At 39.6% G+C, this 27,549-nt stretch overlaps 1 protein-coding gene across 4 annotated transcripts in view; it reads left to right on the forward strand.

The window, feature by feature from the left end:
* Positions 1-7,670: 7,670 nt before the first annotated feature.
* The window catches only part of MBP (myelin basic protein), a 104,274-nt gene continuing 84,395 nt past the window's right edge, over positions 7,671-27,549 (forward strand). For 2 of the 4 annotated variants that reach the window (XM_031589053.2, XM_031589050.2), the window contains exon 1: positions 7,671-7,809. The gene's annotated coding sequence lies outside the window, so the exon portion shown is untranslated. Of the gene's footprint in view, positions 7,810-7,937; positions 8,076-24,173; positions 24,278-27,549 lie in introns of those variants that run through there. The other 2 variants (XM_031589051.2, XM_031589052.2) reach the window with 2 other exon arrangements.

A 27,549-nucleotide genomic window follows, 5' to 3' on the forward strand; every position in this document is an offset into this window, starting at 1 on the left:
TCTATCAAAACTGAAATTTAATGCAACATAAATCAATTGTTTATGAAATGTGAGGGAAATACTACACAAACTAATAGTCAATACATATTGTATTAACTCATTAAGGATGGCTCAGACCGAGCTCTTTTCAGGAAAAGATTTCCTTGGCCTAAGTCTGAACTGCAGAAAAGGGTGGTCTAAAATAATAAAAATTCTTACACTGGTATTTTCACAGAGGTAGTTTTAGCCATTGGCAGTTTTTCAGCTGAAGTTCATTTTTCCAATAATTTACATTTATCATTGTATAATTACAACCTTTAGCTATAAATATTGGCCTCCATGGGTTTTATTGATTCAGAAAGTCTTGGATGAATGCTCCGAGTTGAAACTTTAAGATTTGACTATGTTTATGGAATAATAAAATATATCACTGTTTATTAACATATTCACCACAGTTCTAAGTTCAGTGACTCATTGAATTTGGCCATTCCCTAATGGAGGTGCTGATGCCACTTTAAAATAAGTTATCACAAATATAACTTGACCAGTTTAATTCCCATTTTTTATGTTTCTTCTTGGAAATTCAGTGTTGCACAGACAAGTAACTCACAAATATTCCTGTTTTCCATTCTAAGCGTTTTTTTCCCTTGAAATGTCAAGTTTCCAGTTTATATCATCTTTCTTGGTGATGAGCAGATCTCAGTATTTCTAAAGCTGTGTAAGCTGTACAACAATGGAGTAAACTTTGCAATTTCTTCGTTTGAGAAAAAGGGCATTCTTCCAAAACGCTGAACACTGCATGCTTCATCACACTAACCAAAGATAGCACACAGCCACTGTTTTATGAATTATTTAAATAGCTAGTTCTGCCTCTTCAACACTGTTGTTACCTGTCTTTTTACTGGCAATCCTAGCCTGTAACATGGAAGAGTATAGCATGCCAATATTCTAATGTCTTAAGTTTCATTTCCATATAAAAACCAACATCCTTATTTCATCTACAAGCAGAAGTGGAGCAGAGATACCATATTTGTACATAGTATTTTTCTTCCAATGTTTAGCCTTCCCATAATTTTGATTTCCAGATTTAAGAAAACAAACCCTCAAAAATCATTTCTATTCAGAAAAAAAAAAAAAAAAAAATGGCAAGAAAGATTACGTCCTGATAATCAGCTCTCTCAGCTAGCATTATTACAACATCTCCCTTAGACTTCTATATGACATTTAACAAAAAGATATCTTCCCAGAATATAGTATTTAATCCTTTGCCAGCTATTTGGGCCACTTTATGTTGTCTCCTTAAGTAAGTAACATCAGTTGTGGTCCGGTGCCATGGCTGCATTCCTTACCTCAGTAAGCATTATCACTTCTGCTTTGTCCTAATAGGGATATTCTGGACTATGAAAAAGATTATGCATTCACTAAAGAGAGGCCTATTTAGATTAACACAGCTTGCAGGATCATTGTCCAATAAAGGTTATCCACTTCTCATGTCACACACTGAAACACAGCTCAAAAAAGAGTTACAATTTGAGGTCTCAAATGTATGTTTTCAGTAAAAGATAGAGAGATCAGTCTACTTGAAGGTTAGGAAGAGGTTTGATCATAACTTCCAGAGAAGGGCAACGAAGCTGTGAAGGGTCTGGAGCACAAGTCTTATGGGGAGCAGCTGAGAGAGCCAGGATTGTTCATTCTGGAGAAGAGGAGACTTTGATTGCTCTCTACAGTCACTTGAGAGGAGGTGGTATTGAGGTAGAGTCAGCCTCTCGTGAACTGTGATATTCTTAAAAATTGTGATACTGTCAGTCTCTTCTTTAAGGATACTGCTGACATCTGTGCTTTCTGGACCTGCTGGTGATGCAACACCCTGCAAGGGTGTTATATCCTCCTTTTCTAAAAGCAGGTGGAAATGGCTTCCTTTTCTTGTTCACCCTGGCTTTGAAGATGTAGACTTTGAGGGAAGGAACATTGCACACTGCCAAATCCAGCTAAAGTCAGTAGCAGAACAAAGTTATGTGCACTTCACTAACATGTATTATTTAACAAGTGTGGTTGACAGAATTCCTTATTTACATTGTGCTAGCTGCTTAATATGCTCAGACTGAAAGAAGAGATAAGAGTAATTAGCACGTAGCCATGTATGAAAAAAAAAGTACTTCCCAGTGAGGAAAAAGAAGGCAGTGCAAGCAGATATGTGTCTTGTAATCATGCATTTAACATGGATTTATACTGAAAACTGCTATTTGTTTTGAAATCCCTCTAGATGATGCAATAGAAAATCAGGAAAATTGAATGATTTTCCATCTTGCGAAACTGAAGCCCAGCTGCAACTTGTCATTGTTTTTGTAGTAGGAGAGGAGACAGTAGAAACTGGAAGGCCTCAGCTCAATTATTAGAAATTTTTGCTGTTTTTTCTATGCTGATTCAGCAGCAGCTGTATTCAGGCGTTCTGGAGTACATTTTATTTCTGAGACTGGTTGACTTCCTCCCATTGGAAATGCTCTGAATAGCAATAAAGCAGCACTTTGTAGATGTCTGCCCACACAGTGACTACAGCCTTTTCTCTCTTTAGCGGCAGGAGAAAGAGTAATGATGGCTATCATGTTTCAGATTTACAGAGTATGTATTACTTAGCATGAAAACAATCCGAGCACACACGACATTTTTTTTCTGGAAATAAACGTATTTCATCTGCATTCCGTGTTTAAGTTTCCAAATGCATTGAATTCAGAAACGGGGTGATCCAAAATTGCATGCAGCACACATACTAGCTATTGTGGATTTTCAGTTCCAGAATCAAAGTATATCGTCATTATATACCATATACTTTAATGTATCTTCTGTCTCCCTTATAAAAACTAATTAGCAGATTTCAAATAGCAGAATCTTATGATTACCTGAAAAATCCTTTAAAAATTATTACATTGTGGGCACCAGGCAATCGCTGATAATTACTTTAAATGCATTTTTATATTCTACATCCAATTACTCTTATGGGAATCTTTCACCTGGGGAGCTGCAAATCTTTTTTTAAACTGAGCAGTTGGACATCCTTGCATATAGCATTTCCCATTTCAGTGTGACGGGAGGCTTGAGCTTTTAGAAATAAAGCTTATTTCTCTGAATGGCTTCCATCAGACCTGCATTAGGAATGAACAAGCACTCTAGCACACTGCAGCTTGATCTGTGAGAATGGATCTTGGAAGAGAACACCTCAGCCTGCCCGTTTAGAAATAGGTATGCTGAAATAGAGGAAGCATTCTATGGGCTCTCACAGAGAAATTCCAGTTCTGAAGAACAAGCTATATAGAAGCAAAGGTATAAGAAATGGAAAAGGAAAATGAGCAGCACTTCAAAGGAGGTAGAGTACTCCATGCACCTCTAAAAGTCAGCTTCCTGCCAGTGCATGGAAACCTTTAGCACGTGTGGTTTCAGCAAAACAGGATACACATCTATAATACAGGTGTATGTATGTGTGTGTGTGCGCACTTACAAGTATTTAGTGAGAACACAGACACATTAATTTGTAGAAGAGGAATTTTACACACAGGGTTGCTTTCTATTCATTTGTTTGCAAATTAACTGCACACATCAGGCATATTTTCTCTACGAATTAAGTGCTGGTGAAAAACAGAGATGTGGTAACATGCTTTATAGCACTTGAACACATCAAATATTTCTGACTGACTTTTCCAATAGCTGGAATGTTTGTGCTAGAACAGACAAAAGAGTAAATATGGCTTTTATCATAGAAATAGACTTCATTTGACCAAGACTGCAGCAGCACATGAGATCTCTTTGAAATATCCTGTCAGATGATTGGTTTTACAGAAAATGGGGTTATCAGAGGCAACAATTAGATGAAGACAAAGAACTACAAAATGGAGAAAATGAGTTTGAAAGTCTGCCATATTCTCCTTCACAGACCTATGCTTCCAAAGCTGCCTGATATACAGCCTTTTGATCCTTTTCAGAAAACAGAGTATTGGTGGTGTCATTAAAATGAAGCTTATCTCTTGAAAAATGCTTTGTAATTTGAAGATAAAACATTTAGGTAAACATTTCTGAACAAAAACTCACGTATGGTAATTATTAGGTTATTTCTGCTCTACAATGCAATATCATAGATCTGTAAATAACTGTATTTCTGTACATGATTACTTTTTTTTTCTCTTTCAGGCAATGATATAATGTTATTTGCAGGGAGTTCCAGTATCTACTACATTATCATTTCACTGCTGTCTTCCTCCAGTAGGGAATCAAAATTTATCAGGAGGAAGATTTTCATTCCAGTGCATATGGAAGGCCACCTGCCTTATCCATGAGTAGCAAATACTATGAGTTTTGACAAGAGTTCTGAAGAGGGATTATTCACTTGTGACTGCAGGACATTTCGTTGATTCTCAAGATTAGCTTAGAAAATAAAAAGTAATTTTTTTTAGATTAATTGGCTTCAGAAATTTAGGCTTTTCCCCTGGCCCTTCCACAGGTATTTGTTGAAGAAGGACATATTCTGAAATTTTTTCTGCCTATTTGATAGGGATCTCTTAATGTTTAGCCACCACAGCCATACAGAAATTCTCAGCAACCAATTTTGGGATTTGTCTATGACTAAAGTGTAGCTCCCAGTCAGTGACAGAACTCTGCTTCTGCATATAATATATAATAGTGTCCTGTTTGAGATTACTCAAATAGGCAATCACAGAGCTGACATTCTTATACTGAAATTTGCTTGCAAAAAACTCATTCTAGTTCAGCTGATAGAAGTATTTTTAGCATTGTGTTACTATTTTCAAAGGATCAAATACAAAGTGGATTTATGAAATAGAGCAACCTTGTAGGTCTTCATAACTAATATTCAATTATAAGACTTAAATGAAAGAGTTATCATCCAGAGTTCACTGAAGGTTCATTCATGAAAAATTTTACATGAGATCATAATTGGATCTAGATTATGTTTCCTCCATACTTAATGCTTAGTGTGGTGAATCTTGCATCGGCAATCACCATTGTCTCACTGATGGCTGGTTCCTCCTTAGAGCATTTTGCCATTTGCTACTTTCAGTTTTTGAATAGCCATTCTTCATCTTAATTAAGTAACATTCTCTGAATTTTAATTAAATCATTCTTTGAGTTTATCCAATAGTGATCTGGTTACCCATTATTAGGCTTTCATACTTGAGCTATAGTTTCCCTGTGAAGTCTAATATGTTGGACAACCAAGTCAATTGTTCCTCATTAGTAGTAATAAATGGCCAATTCAAGTACAAAAACATAAATAAATATTATGCAAATTCTGCTTTCATTCCATTCCCTCTTCTTCGTTTGTGGAAAGGAAACTTGACTCAAGCAATTTTTACCAGACTAATCTCTATGGGATTTCACTAACAAAAAGATCAATTTCCCTGTCTCACCAATCTATACAACTTTTGTTTATTCAGGTAGAGCTCTCAATAGAAGATGAGCATTTCCTAGAACAGAGGTGAAATAATGTGGAGGAATATTTAAAAAAATGTGATATTTTTCTATTCTTCATGCAATAGGAAATAAACAGAATAAATGGCACTGGCTTTGTGGCCTGGACATATAAGTACTGCTGCCGAATATGCATACACACGTGCTTTCTTCATGAACTTTTCAGGAGCTGATACTCATTAAACTTGCAGAAGTTTAACTTTAATAAGTATGTACATATCTGCCTACATCCCACAGATTCCAAGAGAAATAAGGGAAGCTGCAATCTGAAAAGCAGTGTGATGTTCAACATATTAAGAGAGCTGGTGCAGGCATGCCATATAAAGCTGTAAAAAGGCAAGGAGATTTCAAAAAAAAATTTTTTTTTCCACATGTGATATGATAACCCACCACATTCTGCAACTGCAGCCCTCCTCCCACCTCTAGGCCTCAATAAAGTAAATGTGCATAACTATGTGTAGGCTCTTTGCTGTGACTTTATAATTTGTTGTCTTAGAGTGTTGTCAAATGAGAGTTTGGATTTAATTTTACATTCAGATTTTATATAATAAGGGCAGAGGTGTTTATTTGAGGACTGAAATTCAGCGTTGCCTGTCAAAGTTGATAAATGTTTGTTTAAAGTTGTAACAAATATAAACAGTTATCCTTTAAAACTATGCATAAAGCCTAACTATCCAACTCCTTTAACACGCTCCTCAATTTTCCATGAGAAGAAAGTGGTATTTTTCACAACTGAAGGAGTGTGGGGAAAGAGAGCAACTCAAAGTAGTGTTGCCTGTCCTTCAAACATGGAATTCCCAGACTTTTGAGCATGCATACTGCTGATATTCCATCTATTCTTTTCATTTGCAATCCTTCCTTACATCTGTGATTTTTTTTCTTTAATCTCATACTTCAGTGTTCTAAGAGTTTAGCATTCGGTTTGGTAGCCTTCATATTTGTAGTAATAAAGGCACATACTGCAAACTTCTCACTGTGAGGCATTGCTTGTAGGAAGTTCCCTTCATACAGTGAAAATATTTATCTAAATGACTGCTCCTCTGTAAGAGCCTACAGTTTATAAAGTGGCCAAAAATATTGTCTAAAACCTCCTCCATCTTCATAGATGAGAAGCAAGCCAAAAAAGATTTACATACTGAGGAATTAGTGGGTAGTTGACATAATAACTCTCCATCTGCTGAGGCTTAAACATGATGCACTTGACAGGTGCAATAGATAAATAGAGAAGTCACAATGAGCCCCCCCAAACAAATACTTGTTTAAAAAAATAAAAGCAAATTTAAAAATGGCAAAAAAAAAAAAAAAAAAAAAAAGCCCTATATATAAATTTACTTCCTATTTTTGCAGAAGTAATCTGTAACATGAAAAAATATTTAACAAAAGATTTTTAACATTTGCACAGGATGGAAACAAACATGACTTGTCCAAGACACTCATTGATGTGAACTTCCCTCCTAAATTCAGATGAAATTAAAAGGGCAGTTTCTCTTCCTTCTAGGACACCGAACACCCTGAGGGTTCGTGCTTTCAGACTTCTCCCTATAAACGTGCCCTGACTTTGACTGTGACACCAAGCCACGGGCCAGGCAGGTTTTACCACGGGGAGGTGAGGCCTGGTGAGGCAGAAAGTTACGCCAACGGTCTCTGTCTGACCAGGCACAGCACAGAGTTACATTTGCTGGCACACAACTTTGATTTTTCTCCATGAGGCCAACTGCCTGAGTGAGGGGTACCCAGGGCTGTCACACCGCAAAGGGCAGCAAGCGGCCGCTATCAGCCTCCCCGCAGCCGGTGGCAGGAACTCCCACGCCCCAGGGGAAAGCCCTAGGGGCAAGTCCGCGCCCCCGACCTCGCTCCTTTGTCCCGAGCTGAGCAGCAGGACGCCCGGCCTCCCCGCGGGGCTGAAGGGGCTCATCCGCCCCGGCTCCTCCCGGCGGAGCGAGCTGCGGGGCACGGCGGTGCCCCCTCCCGCTGCCTCTTCCTGGTCGGAGACTGCCGTGCGCGGCGGGGAGCGGCGCTGCAGCCGCCGGGACGCACCTCCGGCACAGGTAGCGGGGGCCGCGGCCGGAGCACCGAGCTGAGCGAGGGAAGGGAGGGAGAGCGCGGGGCAAGGAGGCGGCGAGACAGCGACCCGCAGGCACGACCCCGGAGCGCCAGCAGCGAGCGGGAGGAGCCGCTTCGGACGGAGGAAGGGAGCCGCACGCTGCGGAGCGCGGCGCGGATCACCTCTCTCGGCCGCCAGCCTTCCCCCTGCCGCCAGGAGAGAGGGGCTGCCCGTCCGCTCCCCAGCTGCCCCCGCCCGCGGCGGATGCAGCGCGCAGCCCCCGGAGCGCCTCAAGCCAGAAGGAGACGCCGGTGCGTTGCCGTTTACTGCTTCGCTTAGGTTTATTATTGCTTTTCCTTCCGGCGGGGAGTTGCGGGAGGTGGTGCGCCGCGTGGAGCGGACCGAGCGGCTCCCCGGGGCGGGGTGAGCAGCGTTGCGACTTGCTGCTGTTCACCGCGAGCCCGGCTGAGCGCAGGAGAGGCGGGCGGTGCCGCGGGACACCCGGGGTGTAGCGCAGCGCAGGTGGCTCCGGCACGGCAGGTGGCTCCGGGCTGCCCGCTGCCCGCCTGCGGGACAGGTACGCGGGGTTGGCCGCCGGGCGGGGCGCGGGGTTGCTCCCCAGGCGGGGGCCGTGCATTACACAACCACCCCGGGGAGGGGGAACCGCGTCCCGGCCGGCAGCGGGAGGCCCTCGCTCGGCTCCGTGGGCTTCCGGTTTCACATCGTGGCCGTGCCCGGAGTTTTGCAGCTTAACAGCGAACTTCTGCTTTTTAACGTTAACCCTTCAAAGGCGAGCTGCGCAGCAGGCGCCGGCGGCGGGCTGAGGAGCGGGGCAGGTGCTGGTCGTGGGGCCGGTGCTCACGTCTCTCGCCCTTCTGTCCCGGTGTCTTTTAAATGATCGTTACATATATGTATATTTTTTTAAGCTGCCGTACCCTTGGTGCTCTGGGGACGTGCCATTTCTACGTAGGGTTTGGCAGTGTTTAGAGTAAGTGTTATCAGCGTGTTTGTGGTGCTGCCGGCTGCTGGGTTACCAGACTGCGGTTTTGGGGTGTTTTCTTCTTTTAGTGCGTGCGTGGGGACTCGTGGAAAATCGCTCCGTGGTTTATCCTGGAAGGAATGTAAACGCTTGTCTTTGTAGTTTGGAATAGGTTATTCACGGTAGTATTTCTTGTGAGCATCACACTGATCCCTCAGACTTCGTTAGTCTGCATTTGGAGTGCATTTGGTTTTTATAAAAGAACGAGGAAGCGATGAAAGGGTATCATGAAATTACAGCATTTGAAAATGCAGGAAGCATTCTTGTTGAGGAACTAATAATTTCTCCCTTCTTGTTTGGATCAGAACTGGGTCTCAAGTGGGTGGGGCTAACAGAGTGTATATAACACTTTTTTGTTTTTGTTGTGTCTGGTAGTTGTTTTTAAAATGCTGATGTTGCGAAGTATAAAGCTGTGTCTGTGGAATCGTAGAATGATTCAGGTTGGAAAAGACCTTGGCCACTGCTACCATGCCCACTGACCACGTCCCTCAGTGCCACATCCACACGGTGCTTCAGCACCTCCAGGGATGGTGAGTCCCTCCCTCCCTGGGCAGCCTGTGCCACTGCCTCACCACTCTTTATGAGAAGAAATTTTTCCTAGTATCCAACCTTTCCTAATACACTTTCCTAATACACAGCTGGAGCCTTGCTAGTTCCCAGGCAGTTAGACTTAAACTGTAAATTGTGAGGTGATGGTGTCTAAACTGTTGGCTGGAAGGATGACGAAGTGCTCGCTGTCATTCACAGCGAATAATAACAGAGCAGGAGAGCTGTCTTAAGGTTTGTATTAATAATTTCTTGATTACTGCTGGCAGCTGAGCAGGAAATAGACTTTGATGGTCTTGGAGCAGTCAATGATGACTGGTATGAGCCTATCAAAGCTCTCAGGCATCACGGATTTTTTTTACATTGGCTCTGCCTGTATGCATTGTGAATTATTAAAAACTCTACAGCAGGATATACAACAGCCTGCTGGAGCAGGCAAGAGCAGATGCAAGGGGAAAGCCATGCTAGGGGAAGGCTCATAGGGACCTCTGATCAGGCACCTGTGGCTCTGAAAGTCCCTTAGGTGAAGAGTTGTTGCCTTTGTGTTGGACAAACCTTTGTCTTTCTGTGGTAGGTTTGAACCAATTTAAGCTGCTAGTAAGAAAACAGGGAGGTACCTGAGGAAGTAAGCAGTATAACAAATGTTATAGATCAAATGGGACAGTTGAAAGTCAATTTCTGGTTAGTAAAATTCAGTGCGTAGGAGTTATATTAATGAATATTAACCTACTGAAGAATGTTCACACACTGGGCTATGAAATTATCCATTTTAGGTAAAGCTTGGTATCTGTAACAAATAACAATAAAAAGTAGTGTTATGCTCTTACAGTGCATTGTAATGCAGTGAATTCAAGCTCGTTCTCACTGAGCAGATGATAAATTCAAAGTTGTGTTATCTTTACTGGATTTATACTAACTAGACAATTAAAAGCAGAACTTGAGCATTTACACCATTTTAAAACTGTATTGTACATTAACAACAGAAAAGGTACGCAAACTTTCCAAGTCCCAGTTCTGTAATGATAATAACTATGAGTAAGATAGTGAGTATTTATAATGTGTCTGGTCATTATCATAGTGATAAACTTTGGTCCACCACAGACCTTTATAATAGGAATTTTAGGAACTTAAAAATGATTTCATGTTTTTAGTCACTTAATTTTGTGCATTCATGAAAATTTTATTGACAATCTTGTTCTTGCATTGGGCTTTATTCTTCATTAACTTGTTCTCATACAACATCTAGATTTCTGGTCAGCTGAGGCCTTCCATTGTGTTGGAAGACAAGCCTGTCAGAAGTACAATACCAGACTCAAGATATCCTGCACATACTGAGAAAAACAGTGTCTGCTTTCAAGGCATAACAGCAACCAGGGCTTATCACTGATCACCTCACAAATCAATAGCAGAACTAGGATATGCTTCCACTGCTTTCCAGCTTCTGCTGCTTTCTAGCTCTGAGAGTTTGAGAAGATGAGTGTTAGCAGGGCACTGGATTAGAAATGAGCATACGTGGAATAGTGGTAGGCAGAAGAGCAGCTTGGCCTAGGGGAATGCCACTGAGCTCTGTGAGCATTGCTGGGAGAAACACAGAATAGGGAAAATTGATGCTTGAGTTTCAGTATTGCTGCATATGCACAAATTTCCCATTTGTTCTTTTTGTGATGTTTTTATTCAGTGCTTCATATAAATTATTCATAAGATTGAAATAGCCACTTCAGTTATTTATTCCATCAAATAGAACATATCATTACAGTTTAGGCTCTAATTTTTCTGCTACATGATTGTTATGACTAAAGAAACACTTTCATTATAAACTGTTGAGAGAATACAGATTAAGCTGAAACCCATATCTCGTACTTACTTGCAGCATAAATAGCAAAAGTTGTAAGTGTTCAAACCATACGCTGCCCATTTTCTGTTAACTTCTTCCCTGCCAGAAGGCAGTGATGTGAGATAGAGAAGTGCTTGTATGTCAAAAGTTGAGCAATTTGATTCAAATTTTTACTTACCAAAACTAAACTGAGTTAGTCTTGATGAATACAAGCAATTTAAATAGTCAGCAAAACACAGTCAGGATTTATGTGGGTGAAACCTACTGTTCCTTGCCATAGGCACTAGCAGCCTGTGTTTGACAAGGGAGGAGTCTAAAATGTTTGCAATCCAAGACTCCAATCTTGCATAGAGGTTTAAAGTGTAAAGTCTATCACAGATTAAAGGATAACACAGTTTTCTGGTGAGTTTCCCAGTCCCATGGTGCTGTTACCTATGCACTGCAGGCAGCAGTAGGTCAAGAACGTTCAGATGCAGTTTTGATACAGCCAATTGATACCATATTGTATGAAACAGGAGTTTCCCCACTTTCTTTAAAACACTCTGATGAAGGTGGCAAGTGTAAAAGCTGATTCAGTGCTCCAGATTTGCTAGGTGCTGCAAAAAAAAAACCTCAACAAAACAAAAAGCCAGCAGGACACCATCATTTTTGAAGACGCCCGAATTTATTTATTTATTTATTTATTTATTTATTTATTTATTTATTTATTTATTTATTTATTTGATGTGTAAAGTAGAAGTAACAACCAACGGAAGAGGGATCAGAAAAAGGATATGTGCTCTAGTGCTTCACTGCTCAAATATCTGGAGTTTCAGACAGATAACTCTGGAATCTGGTACTGTATTTGCTTATTACTTCTATTAATAGCCATTTTCAGGGGCACCCAGCCTTCTGCATAAACTGCTTAATTTGAATCTAATTAGATATTGAGTGTAAAATAATCAAGTTAGTCTCTGAGAGACCAATCCAGTTGCTCCTGATGCCCGAGGCAGTCGCTGGCTTCAGCAGAGTTTACATTATAACTGTATTACTGTACCCTTTGGTCATGGTTCTGGGTCTTCTTGTGTTAATTGCTCCACAGGAAGATTGCTCCTTCCCTAAGGATCAAGTGAATGCTTCATTTGGACTAAGTGAGCCCAATATAGGGATCCTTATCAGGCAGTAAATTAAAATGGCAGAATAGAAATCTAGTTCTTCAGGGGTTTTGCCCACCCAAGAATTTAGACAAGATGTTCTTAATTATACTAAGCACTGTAGGATTAGCTGTGGCTGAAAGGGATTGCATGAAACTGTATTGGCATCCCTCCCATGGTGAGACAATGATAGTATCTGATCTTCTATACTCAGTGACTCTAAATAAAGGGTCCGTCACATCATTTTAGTTGTTTTTTGGTTTTTTTTTTTTAAACTTAGTTGTCTCATACACACATTCCTTTTTTCTCTGTTTATTTCTCAAAACAATTTCTCTGTCCAAGCATCTAATCACCATTCAAATACCGAGCATAATCCCTGTTGAACCCACGTGTGGGCTTTTGTGTAGTGAGCAATTCTCATGTCTGTTGCATAGATAATGCATAGCACTTTCATTAGCTTTTCTGAAGAACAAATTGTACTCGTGTTTTCTAGTTCTCCCAGCTGTTTTCAGAGTTGTGTTTTGTTTGTTCTTTTTTACCCTTGAATTCCAGAATATAGCAGTAGCTCTCATCTTCGATAACTACACCCCATCTTCTTCGAGAGGTTTGCAGGGGCTGACCTTTCTGTGAAAAGTTGATCATAATGAGTTTAACTTTTCTTTAGGAATCAGTATACAACCTTCTGCTGTTTCCTTTAAAAGATTCATAGTCTATTGAGAACAATTATTTGTGGCTAAAGCATTTCTAAGTAACTTAAACAGTTCCAGACCATAGTATTTGGATTTAAACATTCTGTGTTTCTCATATTCAGAAAAGAAAGAATAAAATTTATGCTTCTCGAAATGCTCATTTAAAAATAATGGGAGAAAATTTTGGTTAATAAAGCAGAAACGTTTTTTTTTTTTGAGGCTTCTTGCATCAGTTGAAGTGAGATCCCAACTCTGCTGCTTGGAATAGCTATAAATCTTGGACAAGTCCCAGGAAAGCCCACACAAAGGGCAAGTGAGAGAAAAACAAGAAATAACGTGGAAATTTCCAGCTATTTTCTTTCTTCTGTTCTGAAATGATTTTGAAATAACTCAGTAGTGAAGTTAGTTTTCTATATCTTTATTTCACCATCGATTTTTTTTTTCCCTGAATTTTAGTGAAGTCTTCCAAAGGGGAGAAGCAAGTAAAGTAATAAATCTGAAAAGATCGCTCAAATCAGTCCTTCCCTCTCTGAAGTACACTAGGACTGCACTGAAGGAGTAATAGTGGTTTTTCTGCTTTTTCAACTATCTCCAATCAATGTATCAGCTGTAATAAGTTTGCTTTGTGCATTGGAAAGAAAGGCTCTTTCTTTTAAATTTTGTTCCAACAATTGCAAAATTTCTTAGTGTATTATTTTAATCCTTAATGTGTCATTTCTTAGACATTTCAGGGAAGTGTAAACATCTGGAAATGCTGAACTTCAATCCTTTCTACTGCGAACTGAAACATTAACAGCTGAGAGAATCTAGCATCTAACTATTATGTTTTGAAAGTGAGAGGAAAACAAAGCAAATATACAGCTACAGATATTCCTAAAATTAATTTGGGGTTGTAGTATATATATGTTTTAATATCTTTACCTAGTGCATTATCTTCAGCTTCTGCTTAGTTGAAATCTTTGGGTCACATATGAAGATGTTTTTGTTCTTAGTGTTCTTCTTTAGAAGTCAAAATTCAGGTAGTGCAATGCAGCTGGACGAGTTATAGCTGTCTTTGGAATTCAGTAACTTGAAAAAAGAAGTCTTGGCAGTGGGAAAGATCAGTATTAATAGACACACATAAAGCTCTTATGTTCTTTTAAGTTCTGCCTATGTATTGTTTCAAACCTTTGTACTTGGTCTTAATGTTTGCTTTTTATCCTTGACTGTCTGGAAGCATTTCTTTAAGAATGAAGGAGAGGGAACATTGTTGTCAAAAATACAAATATGTTCTTGGCACTTGGCTACATTTTTCAGTTTGTTTTCTTGATCATAGTTTCGTGAATAGAGACAAGACCCTGAAAAATAATGCCTATTTGCAGTGGACTAGGTTAGATTAAGGGCTTGTATAACAGCATCCTGCCATCTTACTTCAAAATATGTGTTCCAAAGATTTAAAAAGCCCTGAAAAACATCTGTTACGTAGTGGACAGTGCCCAGCCAACTTCTTCAATTCTAAATTGGACCATGAAAATTAGGGCTTTTTCAGATTAGAAGTCATTGCTTTCTATCCAGAGGTCTTTCAGAGGGCAGTGTGTAGTTGCTCCTGTTGTCTGGAGATTTACTGTCAGCCCTTTCTGGAAGCAGTGTTGCCTATGTGCAGCATGGCAGTAGGAAGCAGCATGGAGGTAAATTCACCTTGGGATGTAAAATGTTTTACTGGTAAAAGCATCACAGAAAAATCATATTTTCCAGTGTAATAACTTCAGCCTGAAGTTGTCCTGTGCCTTCTACTTAGTGTTCATGTGCATAGTTTTCTTTGTTAGATAAGTTTTCCTGTACTGATGTAAGGTGGAGTCTTTATTTTCATCTTCCTATGATATTTTGAAGTAATTTAAGTTCAAATTGCTGTCACCATGTAGAAGGGTTAACATCTGTAACACAGATTGCTCTTACTTAGCCAGATGCAGATTATTAAATATTGCCTTGGCCTACATTGGCACCAGTTGGGACAGACTTGGAGGGAAACACACTTATCATTTACTTTGGCTCTTGTTGTGCCTTTTACTCTTGGACTCTCCCCCGATGGTAGAAATTAAGTGTATCAAGGGTCTTCTTGGTAGACAAAGTGTGTAATCTGTAAAAACATTAACTCCCTGGCTTGGTTTTTGTCATTTTTTACCTGTGCTATTACTTTGCCTTGACTTGTTTCTGGAGAAGAGGTAAGTATAAAATTCTACATAGCTTTCATCAGCATAGTCTGAATCAGCACTGTTTGCCTGGAGGGCAAGCAATAATTTGGCTTTGTTTTGTTCTTCAGAAAATCTTTCTTGTCCAATGGAAAAGAGCCTGTAATAGGATCACGTGGGAAAGTTGTTGTATTTATCATTGTTTTTTGAAAGGTACTTTAATAGGTGCTTTTCAACTGAATGCAGGATTGTTGATATAGGAAAGTTTGTCTGAAATCTTGGCAGACTGCTGGAGTGGATGAGTGGATTGTGAAATGTTCTTTTCTTCTCATCTTGTGGTTTAAAAAATGCTTTATATGTGGAGATATTATAATGCTTGTTTAAAAAAAAATTTCAAACTACTGAATCCCACAACCTTCTTTAGTATGGTGAGAAATTGGGTTCTTTAGAAGAAAGGTTGTAGCCACAAGTAATAATTCTGTGTACCCCTGGAAAGTGTGCGGAGGGTTGAGAAATTCTCTTCATTACTTGTAATTGGCCTTTTATTGTTAACAGCTTATAAATTTCATCTCTTTATGAGTAATATTTTGTCCTACTAATAAGCTTTAGTGGGAAGGCTGATACACGCCTCCCACAAATAGTGTACAATAAAATACAGCAACACCAAAAGTATGCTCTGTGCCTTAATGCAGTTATCCGGTGCCATGCTGAGTATCAGCATATTAAGAGTTCTTAGCTGCATTTTTCACTGTACCATAAAGGACTTTTGTAGCTGCCATGAGGCATATACTGTACCTGTAGTCTCTTCTTTATAATTAGCTTTTGATTTTAGCTTTTTTTTTTTTTCCTCTTATAACTGCAGAGCTGCCGAGTGATTTTTTTGGGTTAATTGTGTTCAGTTTTACTGACGCAGTGAACCAAGAAGCATTACAGAGGTTTTGAAGGACTTATTCCAGTTAAATAAATACATGCATGGGCAGTTTTTGTTGTCTGTGTAAGTGGATAAAACTCAGAACAGTGAAGGTTTTTGAATTATACTGCTTGTATGTGGATTGTTTCTACCGCATCTATTGTGGATGCTTGAAATTTCTCTTGTCTGCTTGGATGTGTTGTGCATAAATGCACATGCTGTGTATATCATGTTTACCTAATTCCAGCATTGATTCATAGAATCAATTCAGTCTAGAAAAGACCTCAAGTGATCTTGGCTCACCTTCCTTCCTGAAGCAGGGTCACATACAAGATCAAGCCAGTTTACTGAGGGTCATGTTGAGCTTGGGCATGGAAAGCTCCAACGACAGATTTTCCACTGTGTTTCAGGGCCATCTCTTCCAATACTTGATCATCCTCACAGTGATTTTTTTTTTTTTCATTTTATCTGATAAACACATCGTAAACATCTACCTGGCCATAGCTTACTCTGTTCTCCACCTATGCACCTCAGTAAAAATCTGGGCTCTACCTTTTCAATAATCTACTCCTGGATATTGGAAAGTTGCTAGTAAGTGCTTCAAAACCTCCAAGCTGGACAATCCTAGTGGCTTCAGCCTTTCCTCACAGGGCATGCCCTTATGGCCTTTCACTGATCTTTCTTGAGTTGGCTGATGCCTCAGGTTGGGCCTTTGGAAGCAGACACACTACTCCAGGTACAAGAGTAGTGGATGCTGCATGAATTGCCTATTGTCAGTCCATCTAGACTGCAACCTAGATCAGCTTAGATACGAATATGCTGAGGAGACAGATGGTGTTGACAGTCTTCCTGAAAGCGAGCTAGGTGACACCACTGCTTTCCTCTGATACACAAAATCCTGTGATTTTATCATAGAGAGAAATTACAGTGGTCAGGCATGATATAATTTTGCTAGATCTGTACTGACTATTCCCAAACACCCACTTCTTCTTAGGCCTAGAAATGGCATTCAGATGGGCTTACGTTTGAACATAACGCAGGGAGAAACTGAGACACTAACTACCAGTGAAAGTATTCTGACTGTGATGCTTTCTTTCCCAGTGACCCTTCAGAATTGGTAACCTGTGCGCAATCCCCTTCCTGCACTCCTTTTCTGGATGCCCAGTTGTTGTCCAGCTGTAGGTACTGAGTCACTTGTCACAGGATGGGGCACCTGAATCTTGGGAAAGTGGTGACGAATCCATTGGGACTTCATATGGCCTGAGGAAACACACTTGTTAGGAACAGGATGTTGCTGCTAGAGTGGTTCTTATTGCTTGTGTATTTCATTTGCAAGAAAGGAGGGTGGCAGCGGGAGTGACAGTAAGTTTAATAACTATATTGTTTTTTAACTGCTTATAGTCAGTGGGCTTTGTCTCGGATTCTCTTTTGTACTGATTTAATTCCATAGTGTTGCCATTAGGTTGATAATAACAAGAAACACAGATGCATGTGTCAGTGAGAGTCTTTATTTGCATTCTAATTGGCATTTAAAGCTTCACCAGTCCTGTGGTGCTTTTTTTTTTTCTTTTACTCACCATTTTGATATTCCCTATTCATATATTGTTGGATGGTTTTTGGAAAACACGAACCAATCTCACATGTAGCAAGACTTGATTTGAATCTAGCAGGAAAGGAACAAAGTTAGCCTGATGGTGTGGTACTCCAAAAGTTCACAAGACCTTACTGGAGAACTTAGTATTCTTCAGATCTTATGCTATATGAAGTTAAGTGCTATGTTTTGTTTATTCATTTTTATTAACTGTGTTACTGTTTAGGATCTGAAAAACCTCTTGGGAGTAAGGTTATAAATGTGCTTAGTGAAACTTTTCTGCAGAGCCAGCAGCTGAACTGAATGTAACAGTAGTTACGTTTTATTATTAGAAATGTTCTAGTAACAATACCATCAGCAATAAAGTCATCAGAAATACAGCTTTCTTAATGTGCTTTGAATGGCATGTATAATTAGCTCACAATTTAAATCTTCTAATAGTGCTTAGTTTCAGTAAGACTTTAATACTTTGGAAAAAAATCATAGCAGATTGCAAGTAATCTGAAGTATTTTAACTGTGTTTTACATGTATTCCAAAATCTTAGTGTAATTTATTTTATTATACAATGAAGATTTGTAAACTGAAAATGTGTATATGGGAGGGGATAAAAAAGGCAGGTGCTAAATAGTAAGTAGTACCTGCAGAGTAGATTTTAGGAACTTCTGTATCTGTGGATCTTATGCTTTAGGAATCTGTTTTTCAGGCTTTAATTATTTTGTGAAGCGTAAGATCACATTTTTTTCTGTCCAGTTTAGTAAATGAATAAAAGATTAACATGCAGATAAAACCTCGGTACAGTATTACATTTGAAGATGGCCAAATGATTAAAGGTATTTCACAAACAACTGATTCTCTATTTTAACCTGGGAAGAATAACCAGAGCTTTGGCGAGAGAGCAATTAAATAATATCATAATCACACATGCATTACAACAAAGACTACTGGCACACATAAGCATGAAAGCTGGTTTTGCAGTGTATTCCTGGTGCAAAATGACATTGTAATCTTCTGTGGGTTTGCTTGCGTGAGAAAAGACCACTCAGCTGAGCACAGCCAAATGATTTTATGGTAAGTCTGATCTCATGTATCTCACTGAATGTGCTGTATATATGCAAGAAGGCTTTATGACAGTGTTTGTTTTCACACTGGTTTTTAAATACATAACAGATAGCTTATTCTGTATATGTCTTTTTGTGGAATTGAGTCATCTTGTGATGATTTCTTTTAATGATTGAGAGAGGCACTTGAGCATGTTGACTCAATTCCAGTGTATAATTGCATTCTGTATATAAAAATTTCTCTTGTAGTGTCAGTTGAGTCAGTTGGCTGTCATTTACTCTTTTAGAAATTTTAAGTATACTCAATGTTTCAAAGATTTCTTCAGTTCATAAAATCATAGAATGGCTTGGATTGGAAGGTACCTCAAGGATCATCACATTCTAATCCCTCTCCCACAGATAAGGCTGCCAGCCACTAGATCAAGTACTAGATCAGATTGCCCAACATCTCATCCAACCTAGCCTTATTCTTAATTGTTTATTACTGGGAACCCTATGCTTGAAAGGTATTTGAACAGATTTTTATCTTTATTGTAACTGAAATTACCACTCATTTTTACAGGGATGATCTATGATCTGATGGTCTGTCTCTACACAGAAACCCAGATTTAAATAGGGTAGTATCACTCAAATTCCTGTAAGCTATCATTAGATAAAATTAAAAAATACAGTTACATTGTCTTACTTCAGCCTCTGTAGTAAAGGATAAGACACTTGCAGTACCATGCTTACATTGTAAGATCAGGCATGCATGGTGGGAGGGGAAGCATGATGAAGCTCTCTCAGTTGTGCAGAATGGTGCATCCTGGCTGTGGGCAAACTGCAGCATCCAGAGGGAGAGCAAATGCTGAGCAAGCTGCTGGCATGGCAGGAGTGTTAGGACTGAGTAAAATAATAATTGATACCAAGATGATTGGGTGCCTTTGTTTCTGCTGAGTTGTGAGTGTGTGACACCATTCTTGTGCCAGCCCACATGCATCCCAGTCCTACTTAGTGTGAAGTAGCTGCCTCCATCATTGGTTGCCTGTACTTCTTCACCGTGTGGCACCTGAGAGAACATGCATGAAATTGTCTGCAACACTCCTCCCCTGTAGCAGTTAACTAATGTGTGGTGGCATTACAGTGTTTATGGACTATTCATGTGATGTAGTTGGCAAAGTAAGGGGAAACTCATGTCCATTACTAATTGAATTTGGGGGTGAATTTAAGTGAACTCTGATGTGTTCAAACAGAGGAAATGTTTGCGTGCAACTTGGTTTAAAAACAAACACACAAACAGAAACCAGTTACGATAGAAATCGCTTTCCGCTTTGCAGTTTTTATATGTTTTTCATGTTAAGTAGTGCTGTTAGAGTATGTTTTCAAACACCCTTAGCAGATGCTAAGAAGCCTGTGGTTTGGGAGGGGGGCAGTGCTGTGGTTTGAGTTTTTTTCTGTTTGAGTGAATATGGCATGCTTCAAGGTAAAAAGTGAGGAAGCGTTTTTTCTTTCTTGCCATAGCAATATTTTGTTTTTGATGTTAGCATTCAATTTCACAGGTGTTTAAATCTCACACATGGAATAAATTTATTAATAAATACTTCCACATAGCAATGCATTAAGCTCATTGTATGTACCAAATGAAGACTGCTACAACTGTAACATTAACATAGTAATGGCAGGTTTGACCATCCAGAATAATTTTAAGTTTTAGAATATCAAGCGTTAAATATTTGGGAGCACAGCTGGGCAGTGCTGACATAAAGATGGGACTGGTTCTGTGCACACAGGTCATCAGCAGCTGTTCAGGAGGGAAAGCTCCAGCTGCAACATTCTCATTAACCATAAGCACTGATTTAGACTTGCCAGATTTCCGGTTAAAGAAGAAAAAATAGTTATAAAACAGCTAAACGTCGGTGTAATATTGCTTGTAAACTGACCTCTTACAGATTTCAATGAGAGCTGTTCTAAGCAAGATACTACATTTGATAAAAACCTGTTGTTTTCTCTGATAAATAATTCATGAAAGTGTTAAGTGACAGAGCTTCTTGATTCAAGCATCATATGATTTGTACTTAAGAACGTATCTTGAATTCTTGACTTCCCTTTAAGTGTTACAAGCTGTTGTTTCTTGAGAGTGCTGTGGGTGAACTAAGGTCTGATAGGAGCACATTAGATGGAGTTACTGTTCGGGGTAAGAAAGAAGGAATTTATCCAAAGGAGCACCTTGGTATCTGTTTTCTGAAAGTCTTTCTTCAATTTTCTTTCTTCAATCGTCTACAAAGGCAGAGGCACCCTTATTAGCTGGATCAACTGTATGATGTTGCAAGCTTGTGATGGCTGTTGCTGGAGGTTTTTTCAGGGTCAGATATCAGTAGGTGAACAGATTCAGTCAAAAGCTGATCCTGGTCCTCCCCTGCCCTGCCTTGCCCCATGTGTACTGTCGAGAGATGAACATCCTCAGGCAGAAGGATTCCCTGATGCTGGGGCTGCTCTCTGGCTGTGCCAGGGCCCTGACATTCACACAGTCTCTGAAATAGTGATCACACTCCTGTCTTTTGTCTGGAATGCAGCAAAGTTTTCTGTTCTCCTCTGGTTCTTCCTGACCCTTGCTCTTTTCCTGTTTAGAAACTCTGACATTCATCATAGATTTATACCTGGACAGTATATATTTTCTACTCTTCCAACACTGTCTTTTAACCTTGCTTTTCTTAAGTTTTCTTAAGTCATGGGTTTTTGTCTTATCCCTGTATAATGAGCTCCTGTTGCTTTCATCATCCTGGCATCTCTTCTAGTAAAAAGTTCACTGCTACACGGGGCTAAGCAGCCCTGTACCTTGCAGCCAGCTGCAGTTATGCTTGTGGGTTGTGTGGTGACATCAGTTCTTCCCTACCTTGACTGGGAATATCCCCTCATGACTCAATGTACGTCTTTCTTTTTTTTTTCCCCTACCAAATCACGTTGGTGAGTCATGGTTATCCTGTGATCACCTCCTAGACTGATCTTTCCCCTTGGTATCTTCTAAAACGATGGCTGGTTTCCCACATCCTGTGTGAGTATGCTAATCACAAGCTCATAATTTAACGCTGGAGCCGTTTATAAAGGGCAGGCCGGGGATGGTACTGTGGTTGCTGTTCTGCCTTGTGATAAGCCTGAGCCTAATGGTTAGCATAATGCGCGCTGAGGAAGTCTACTGAAATAAGACTGTGTGTGGCAGAATAGCTTGTTGTATTTTTGATGGGATCTCAGTGCAGTATGCTGTGATGCTGCTTCGCCATGTCATCGTGGCTGTCAGAACTTGAAGTCCTCAAAAAGCTTTTTAATCAGGAGAGGAGATGTTGGTTGTGATTGCAGCGCCAGAATGATGCGGTAGCTGAAAAGGGCCTCCTGAATTACAGCTCTGGATTTAAGTTTCTAATGTCTGTTAGGCTATAAATCATTTTTCTTGCTGTCTTTCCCCTCTCTGTGTTCTATATCTGTGATATGGAGGAAAAGTTTGCCTTCTGCTCATGTGTTTTGTGCCCTTGAATTGCCAGACCTTTAGGGAAGGAGTGTTCTTTCTGTCTGTCTTCTTGTGCTGTCTGGCAACATAAGACTCGGTTTCACAGCTGTGAACCCTGTCACAATTATTATAATTGAAACATTTTCTTCATTGTTCTAGAAACATTCAGGTAACAATAAAAATAGAATACTTTGTGTCCTCATACCTCAAGAGGGAAACTTGTTCAAGGATATTGTGATACTGTGATGGGTGCTGTGAATACCTTTTAAGAATACTTAGCTTTTAATCATATAGAAGATTTGAAGTGCATCCTGGTATTCATCCTTGAAAATGAATACACTGCTGCTAATCTTATTAAAACACAAGTTTCTTACTCTGTTATTTTGACACGTTGCAAGATTTACTTATTTATTGTACACTGAATAAAATATGTATTTGATGTAAGTGCTGAACTGAATCATAGAATCATAAAAGTTGAAGAAAGTAGTGTTTGGCCTGGCACATTTCTTTGTCTTCCTTTTAACATGAAACAGTTTGATTTCCTTTTTAATGAAAGAAGGGGAAATAATTGTCTTGTGCGTGTTTTTTACGTTGTGTTCAAATAGAATTATATTTCTCTGGATCTGCTGTTCTCTCCAGTACTAATTCAGTAATGGTTATTTCTCTACTCTTCGTACGTAGGCTGTATAAGAGCTGAGAGTACTACATTTAGTACATGAAATTCAAGATTGAAGTGAAGCAATATCAGAGTGTGATGCAAAACAACACACTTTAAAGCGTATTTGTTGAGGTACACAGCTACAGTACTGGTCTCAGGGCAATGTACAGACCTAAGTGCTTTCTCATGCAGATTTCAGTGACGGGCTTGCTGCTGTTACTCATAAATAATTTAAAATTCCAGGTGCAACATCTCACAGCTGAGTGACTGTAACCTGCTGAGCCTCTGACCTCAAGTGAATAAGGGCCAAAGTACCCCGTGTAAAATTCCATTTGGAAAGGAGACAAATCTGTCAATTTCTCAGGTATATGGTCGTCCTCAGCAAAGGGTCTTTTTGCTTTCCTAGTTCAGAAAAGAAAGCAAGCCACTATATCATTGACAGACAAAATCCAAAATCAAAATCAGGCTAGACCAGGCTCCGAGCAATCTGATCTAGCTGTAGATCATGGAATGGTTTAGGTTGAAAGATGCCCCTGTTCATTGCAAGGGAGTTGGGCTAGGTGACCTTTAAAGGGCCATTCTAACTCAAACGATTCTGTGATTCTATGAAAATCCCCAAATAGTGTCACAGTATCTGTGCTGCCACAGTTAGAAAATTTGCTTCTTTGTAGCCCTGTAAGCCACTTTGCTCTTGGAATTAGTTTATTGATTTTAGAGGCAGAGCAGTTTGCACATACCTGCTGACACTTCATGAGTGTCACTTGCAGCTTGCAGAACAAATGGCTTTGTGCTGGACAGTCTCATTTGTGTTTGTGTTAATGAACTGTGGATAATAGTGACCTACTGGGAGGTTGTCACAAGATCCTTGAATCTTAGTACAGACCTTAAGCACAAATTAAAAACTTTGGGGGCTAAGTTTCCACGAAGTTACTTCAAATTAAAAAAATTGCTTTCAATGCATGGTTTCATCAACGCTCAGGCAATCAGGCTAGGAAAAGAGAAGGCAAAAAGAAGAGAGAAACTTAACACATGAACAGTGAGGAACCTAAGGATGCATGCTTTCATATCTGGAAAACCAGATTCAGTTTTGTGCCTCCTTGGCAGTATGTTTATGGGGAGGGAGAGGTAGCTTTAAAGTGGTAGGCTGAGCCAAGAGGGAGTCAGCTAGGAGTAAGGTGAAAAGTCAGAGTCTTTCGTAATGTCTATATTTATGCCAAATGTAATAGAGGAGCATTTACAGGAAACCCAACTCTAGGTCGGGTATGTTTACAGTGTGGAGAGATAATATATGATGTCAGAACAGAGAGAAAGGTGGGGCAAAGAGAGGGGTTTTTTTTGGTTATTGTTATTTAAATGAGAAAGATATAGTGGTTCATTGTTTTCTGACAGTAATGTTAACGGTGTCTGGAGAGGATGAATCATCTTCTTGTTCTGTCAGTCACTTGAACATGAGAAGATAAGAGCCAGCATATGGTGCCTTTGATTCATGAGCATTCAGAGCTGCAGGTGTGCGTTTTGACATCAGTCTGTGGTGTGTTAGTGCAACACTGATCATCAAAGTGGCTGTGTTGCTGGGGAGCCTCAGTGACCCGTCTTGCTTATAAAGAGAACATATACTGCTCATCGTTGGGAGAGGACTACTTGTTTTTCTAAGTGAAGACACAGAAAAATGTGAGTCTTCAAATGTATCTTGTTTTGATTTTCATGGTATCTCTATTTTTATGTGCAAACAGGTGATAGATCTTCTATGGTTGCAGAGTACTGTAAACTCAAAACTTGGAAGTCTCCAAGTAACAAATAACAATTCTTGCTGTATGACTTCTTGATTGCTCTTTGCCTCCTCCACCAGTGTTACTAGGAAGATCATCATTGTGGCCTGCAATTATCATGTGAAACTGAATTCCATTTTTCTTGTTTTCTGTTTTCCGGGTTAATGCTACATTTATGTTATGTTTCTTTGCTCACTAATTTCTCTCACTTTGAATACTTTAGCATTTAGGACAGGTGTGATTCATTGAGGTCAAGAGGTTAAGTCCACTGCTGCTGAAGTATGCTCTTGAGGGGGACATCCAGAGGGGTGTACACCGTTAAGGGACTGCAGAAGTTCTGATAGTGAAACGTACTGGTCTTAAGAGCATACTGCACTTGCTGTCTGTATGTATGCAGAATGAGCAAGATTCTGGTGTGTCCATTCTTTCTCTGCCATTTTTACTGTCTATTTTACTGTCTTTTTTCCCCTCATTATTTATTAAACTGCAGTCAAAATATTTTGTCCCTTGAGTGCATGAGTGCTGGGGAAAAAAACACCAGTGATTCTGCCATTGTGCCTCTGAGCATTTTCAGAGGGTTGTGACGAGTTGATGCTTGCTCCTTGGTTTTGGATGCTGTGCAGACCTAAAAGGTCCTGCACTATGGGGGAAAATATTGGGTTTTCTTTGTCGTTACTGTTTTGTTTTTCAGTCAGCTATCCAAAGGGATGAAAAGTGAAGATGTATTGGTAAAGCCAGTATGTAACAAATTAAATGAAATTTTTAGTGTTAATGAATGAAATAAGAATAGACGTATCAGTCCTAATTGCATGGTGGGGCAACATTTTCTTTTTTGGATCAGACTCAAGGAATGAGTATATTAGGCATATATGTGGTCCTCTCTATTCTGTCAGCTGGCACTAGATGAAGAAAGGAAGAAAAGTGAGAAGTGTAAGCTACAGGAAATAAGTAAATGCAACAAATGAAAGGCAAGATGATGTTCTTATAGGATAGAGAGAAAACTGTAATCAAAGCAGTCAGAAAAGGTAAAATAATAAGAAGAAACGTCCAGGCATTTCAATTATTTTGGTGCATTTTGTGATGGTACACAAAGTGTACGTAAACTGCTGAGATACTGCGTGGGCATGAGGGAGCACTTTTGTAGATCAGCAGTGTTTCAGAACTCAACCCATCTCTTAGAGAGCTGCTATTTTAGGTCTAAGGTTCTCACCAAGGAGCACATGTTTACCTATAAGCATGAAAGTGACTGTACTGTTTTGATAGGCCCAGAAGGCCAGGATTCTCCTATGCAAGGTTCTGTACAAACATAATTTAAAATACATGTTGGTACTAACTGCTGGTAACTTTTCTGATCTGTATACTATGAATGCCACTAAACTCTTGGGCTTGATCATTCACAATAGATAAATGTCTGCAGAATAATGTGTGTTTCTTTCAGGAAGGGTTCCTCAGGGTCATACCGTGGCGGAAGTCAAAAGTGAAATGAGGTTTGGTCTAGCAAGGACTGCACACTTTCATGTTTAATGAAAAATTAAATAATGATGACACTTGAAAGGGATGTGAAGCACTATGTTTCATAAAGTAATTTAACACTAGAATTTCAAGAGGGCGGAAGTTCTAGGAAACAGTTTGCCCCTGAGGTGAATTACTTTTATCATGGGGTTGCTTGCATCTATCTCTGGCTGTGACTGCTGATGCAAGTAGCTACAGGTCACTCACCTGAGACTGCCACGGGTTTTCTTTCTTGATACATCAGACTCCTAAATTACCATGATGAGGGAATACTGAAGAAGCAGTTTAGGTTTGCTCGGTATTTCAATCTGTTTTGAGACAAAGGCTGAAGGGCTTCTTTCTAAAGATGTGTGTCATACTGAGAGCCTTGAAACTATTCCAGCATTTCCAATTAGCTTCTTGGAAGCACTGGGCAGTACGTCAGCAGCATAACATGCGCCTGACACTGGAAAACAAATGTTTTGCGTGTCACTGCTGGGTAAGTTCATAACCAAGTATCTACATTAGCGGGCTACCAAAATGAGACAGAATTCACTCATTTCTTCGAGGTAATTAAACTGCTTTATTTTGAGTAATATGATTTGAATGTAGTAAAAAAAAAGAAAAGAACATTCATTAATTTAGCAAGAAGTTTTAAGTAAATTCCTGATACATTTTAATATTCCCTGCTGACTCTTCCCATATGTGAGTAAGCACTTGGGAGACGTATCTAGCAGTGTAACTCTGCACCATTACTCACCAATATCACTCTGTGCTGAATATGTATTCCTAGACAAGGTAGTGCAAGGTAATAATTATGATCTGGTACTTGTAAATATGTAAGTACTTACATACCTCTACTATTCTGTGTAGTTCTGTTGAGTCATACTTAAGTGCGTGGGAAGAGGTTGGACTAAACCCTTATTTTACATAACTAAGTTACTTTTCAAAGATAATATTTAACAATCCATTTTCGGCATCCTGTGATTTACATTAGGTAGTATATTTATTTCAAAACTAAATTGCCATTAATATTCAATAGAGTGGACTTGTATTGAACGAGCATTGGCTTATTGTGTAATTCCTGAACTGGTGTCACTTTTTAGCTGTTACTGTCAGCTAGCTCCTGGGCTGAAGTATATTGATTTTATTTAGAGTATAGAAAAGTGATGATGAGGAAGACACCTTTAGAGTCTGATGATTAGGAATGGACTTTTCTCAGGCTCCTGTCAGTGTATAAGTGTATGCAGTCAAAACAGCATAACCCGCAAAAATCTGATACCAGTGTATTTCTTGGTATATTCAGGAAGTTTCAAGGAACATTTTTCTGTCTTTCAGTGAAAATTCTGAATCACAATTTAAACCTCTCTATAGGACACTATATGTGTATGGAAAGATGATCAGAACCCTGTTTTTTAAACTACAGATATTCATTTAGCAAATAGCAAGGAAGGTTTCGTTCTTTGGGTGAGGCAGTGGTGTTTCTGGTGTTTGTAGCTGGGATTCAGCTTCCTATCATGAAGAAAGCAGAAAGGAAGGCTTGACCATCAGGTTACCTGCTAGCCTGGCTTTCCAAGGAAGGTGACTCGATAGGGGAAGGCAGTTGAGTTGATTTCCCCAGGAGGAATCCCTGGGCTCTTTCCTAGAGTTACTGGAAGAGCCTGGATAGTTGGAGTAATTCCT

This window comes from Phasianus colchicus, chromosome 3 (assembly GCF_987193195.1).
Source record: "Phasianus colchicus chromosome 3, bPhaCol1.hap1.1, whole genome shotgun sequence".
Taxonomy (NCBI): domain Eukaryota; kingdom Metazoa; phylum Chordata; class Aves; order Galliformes; family Phasianidae; genus Phasianus; species Phasianus colchicus.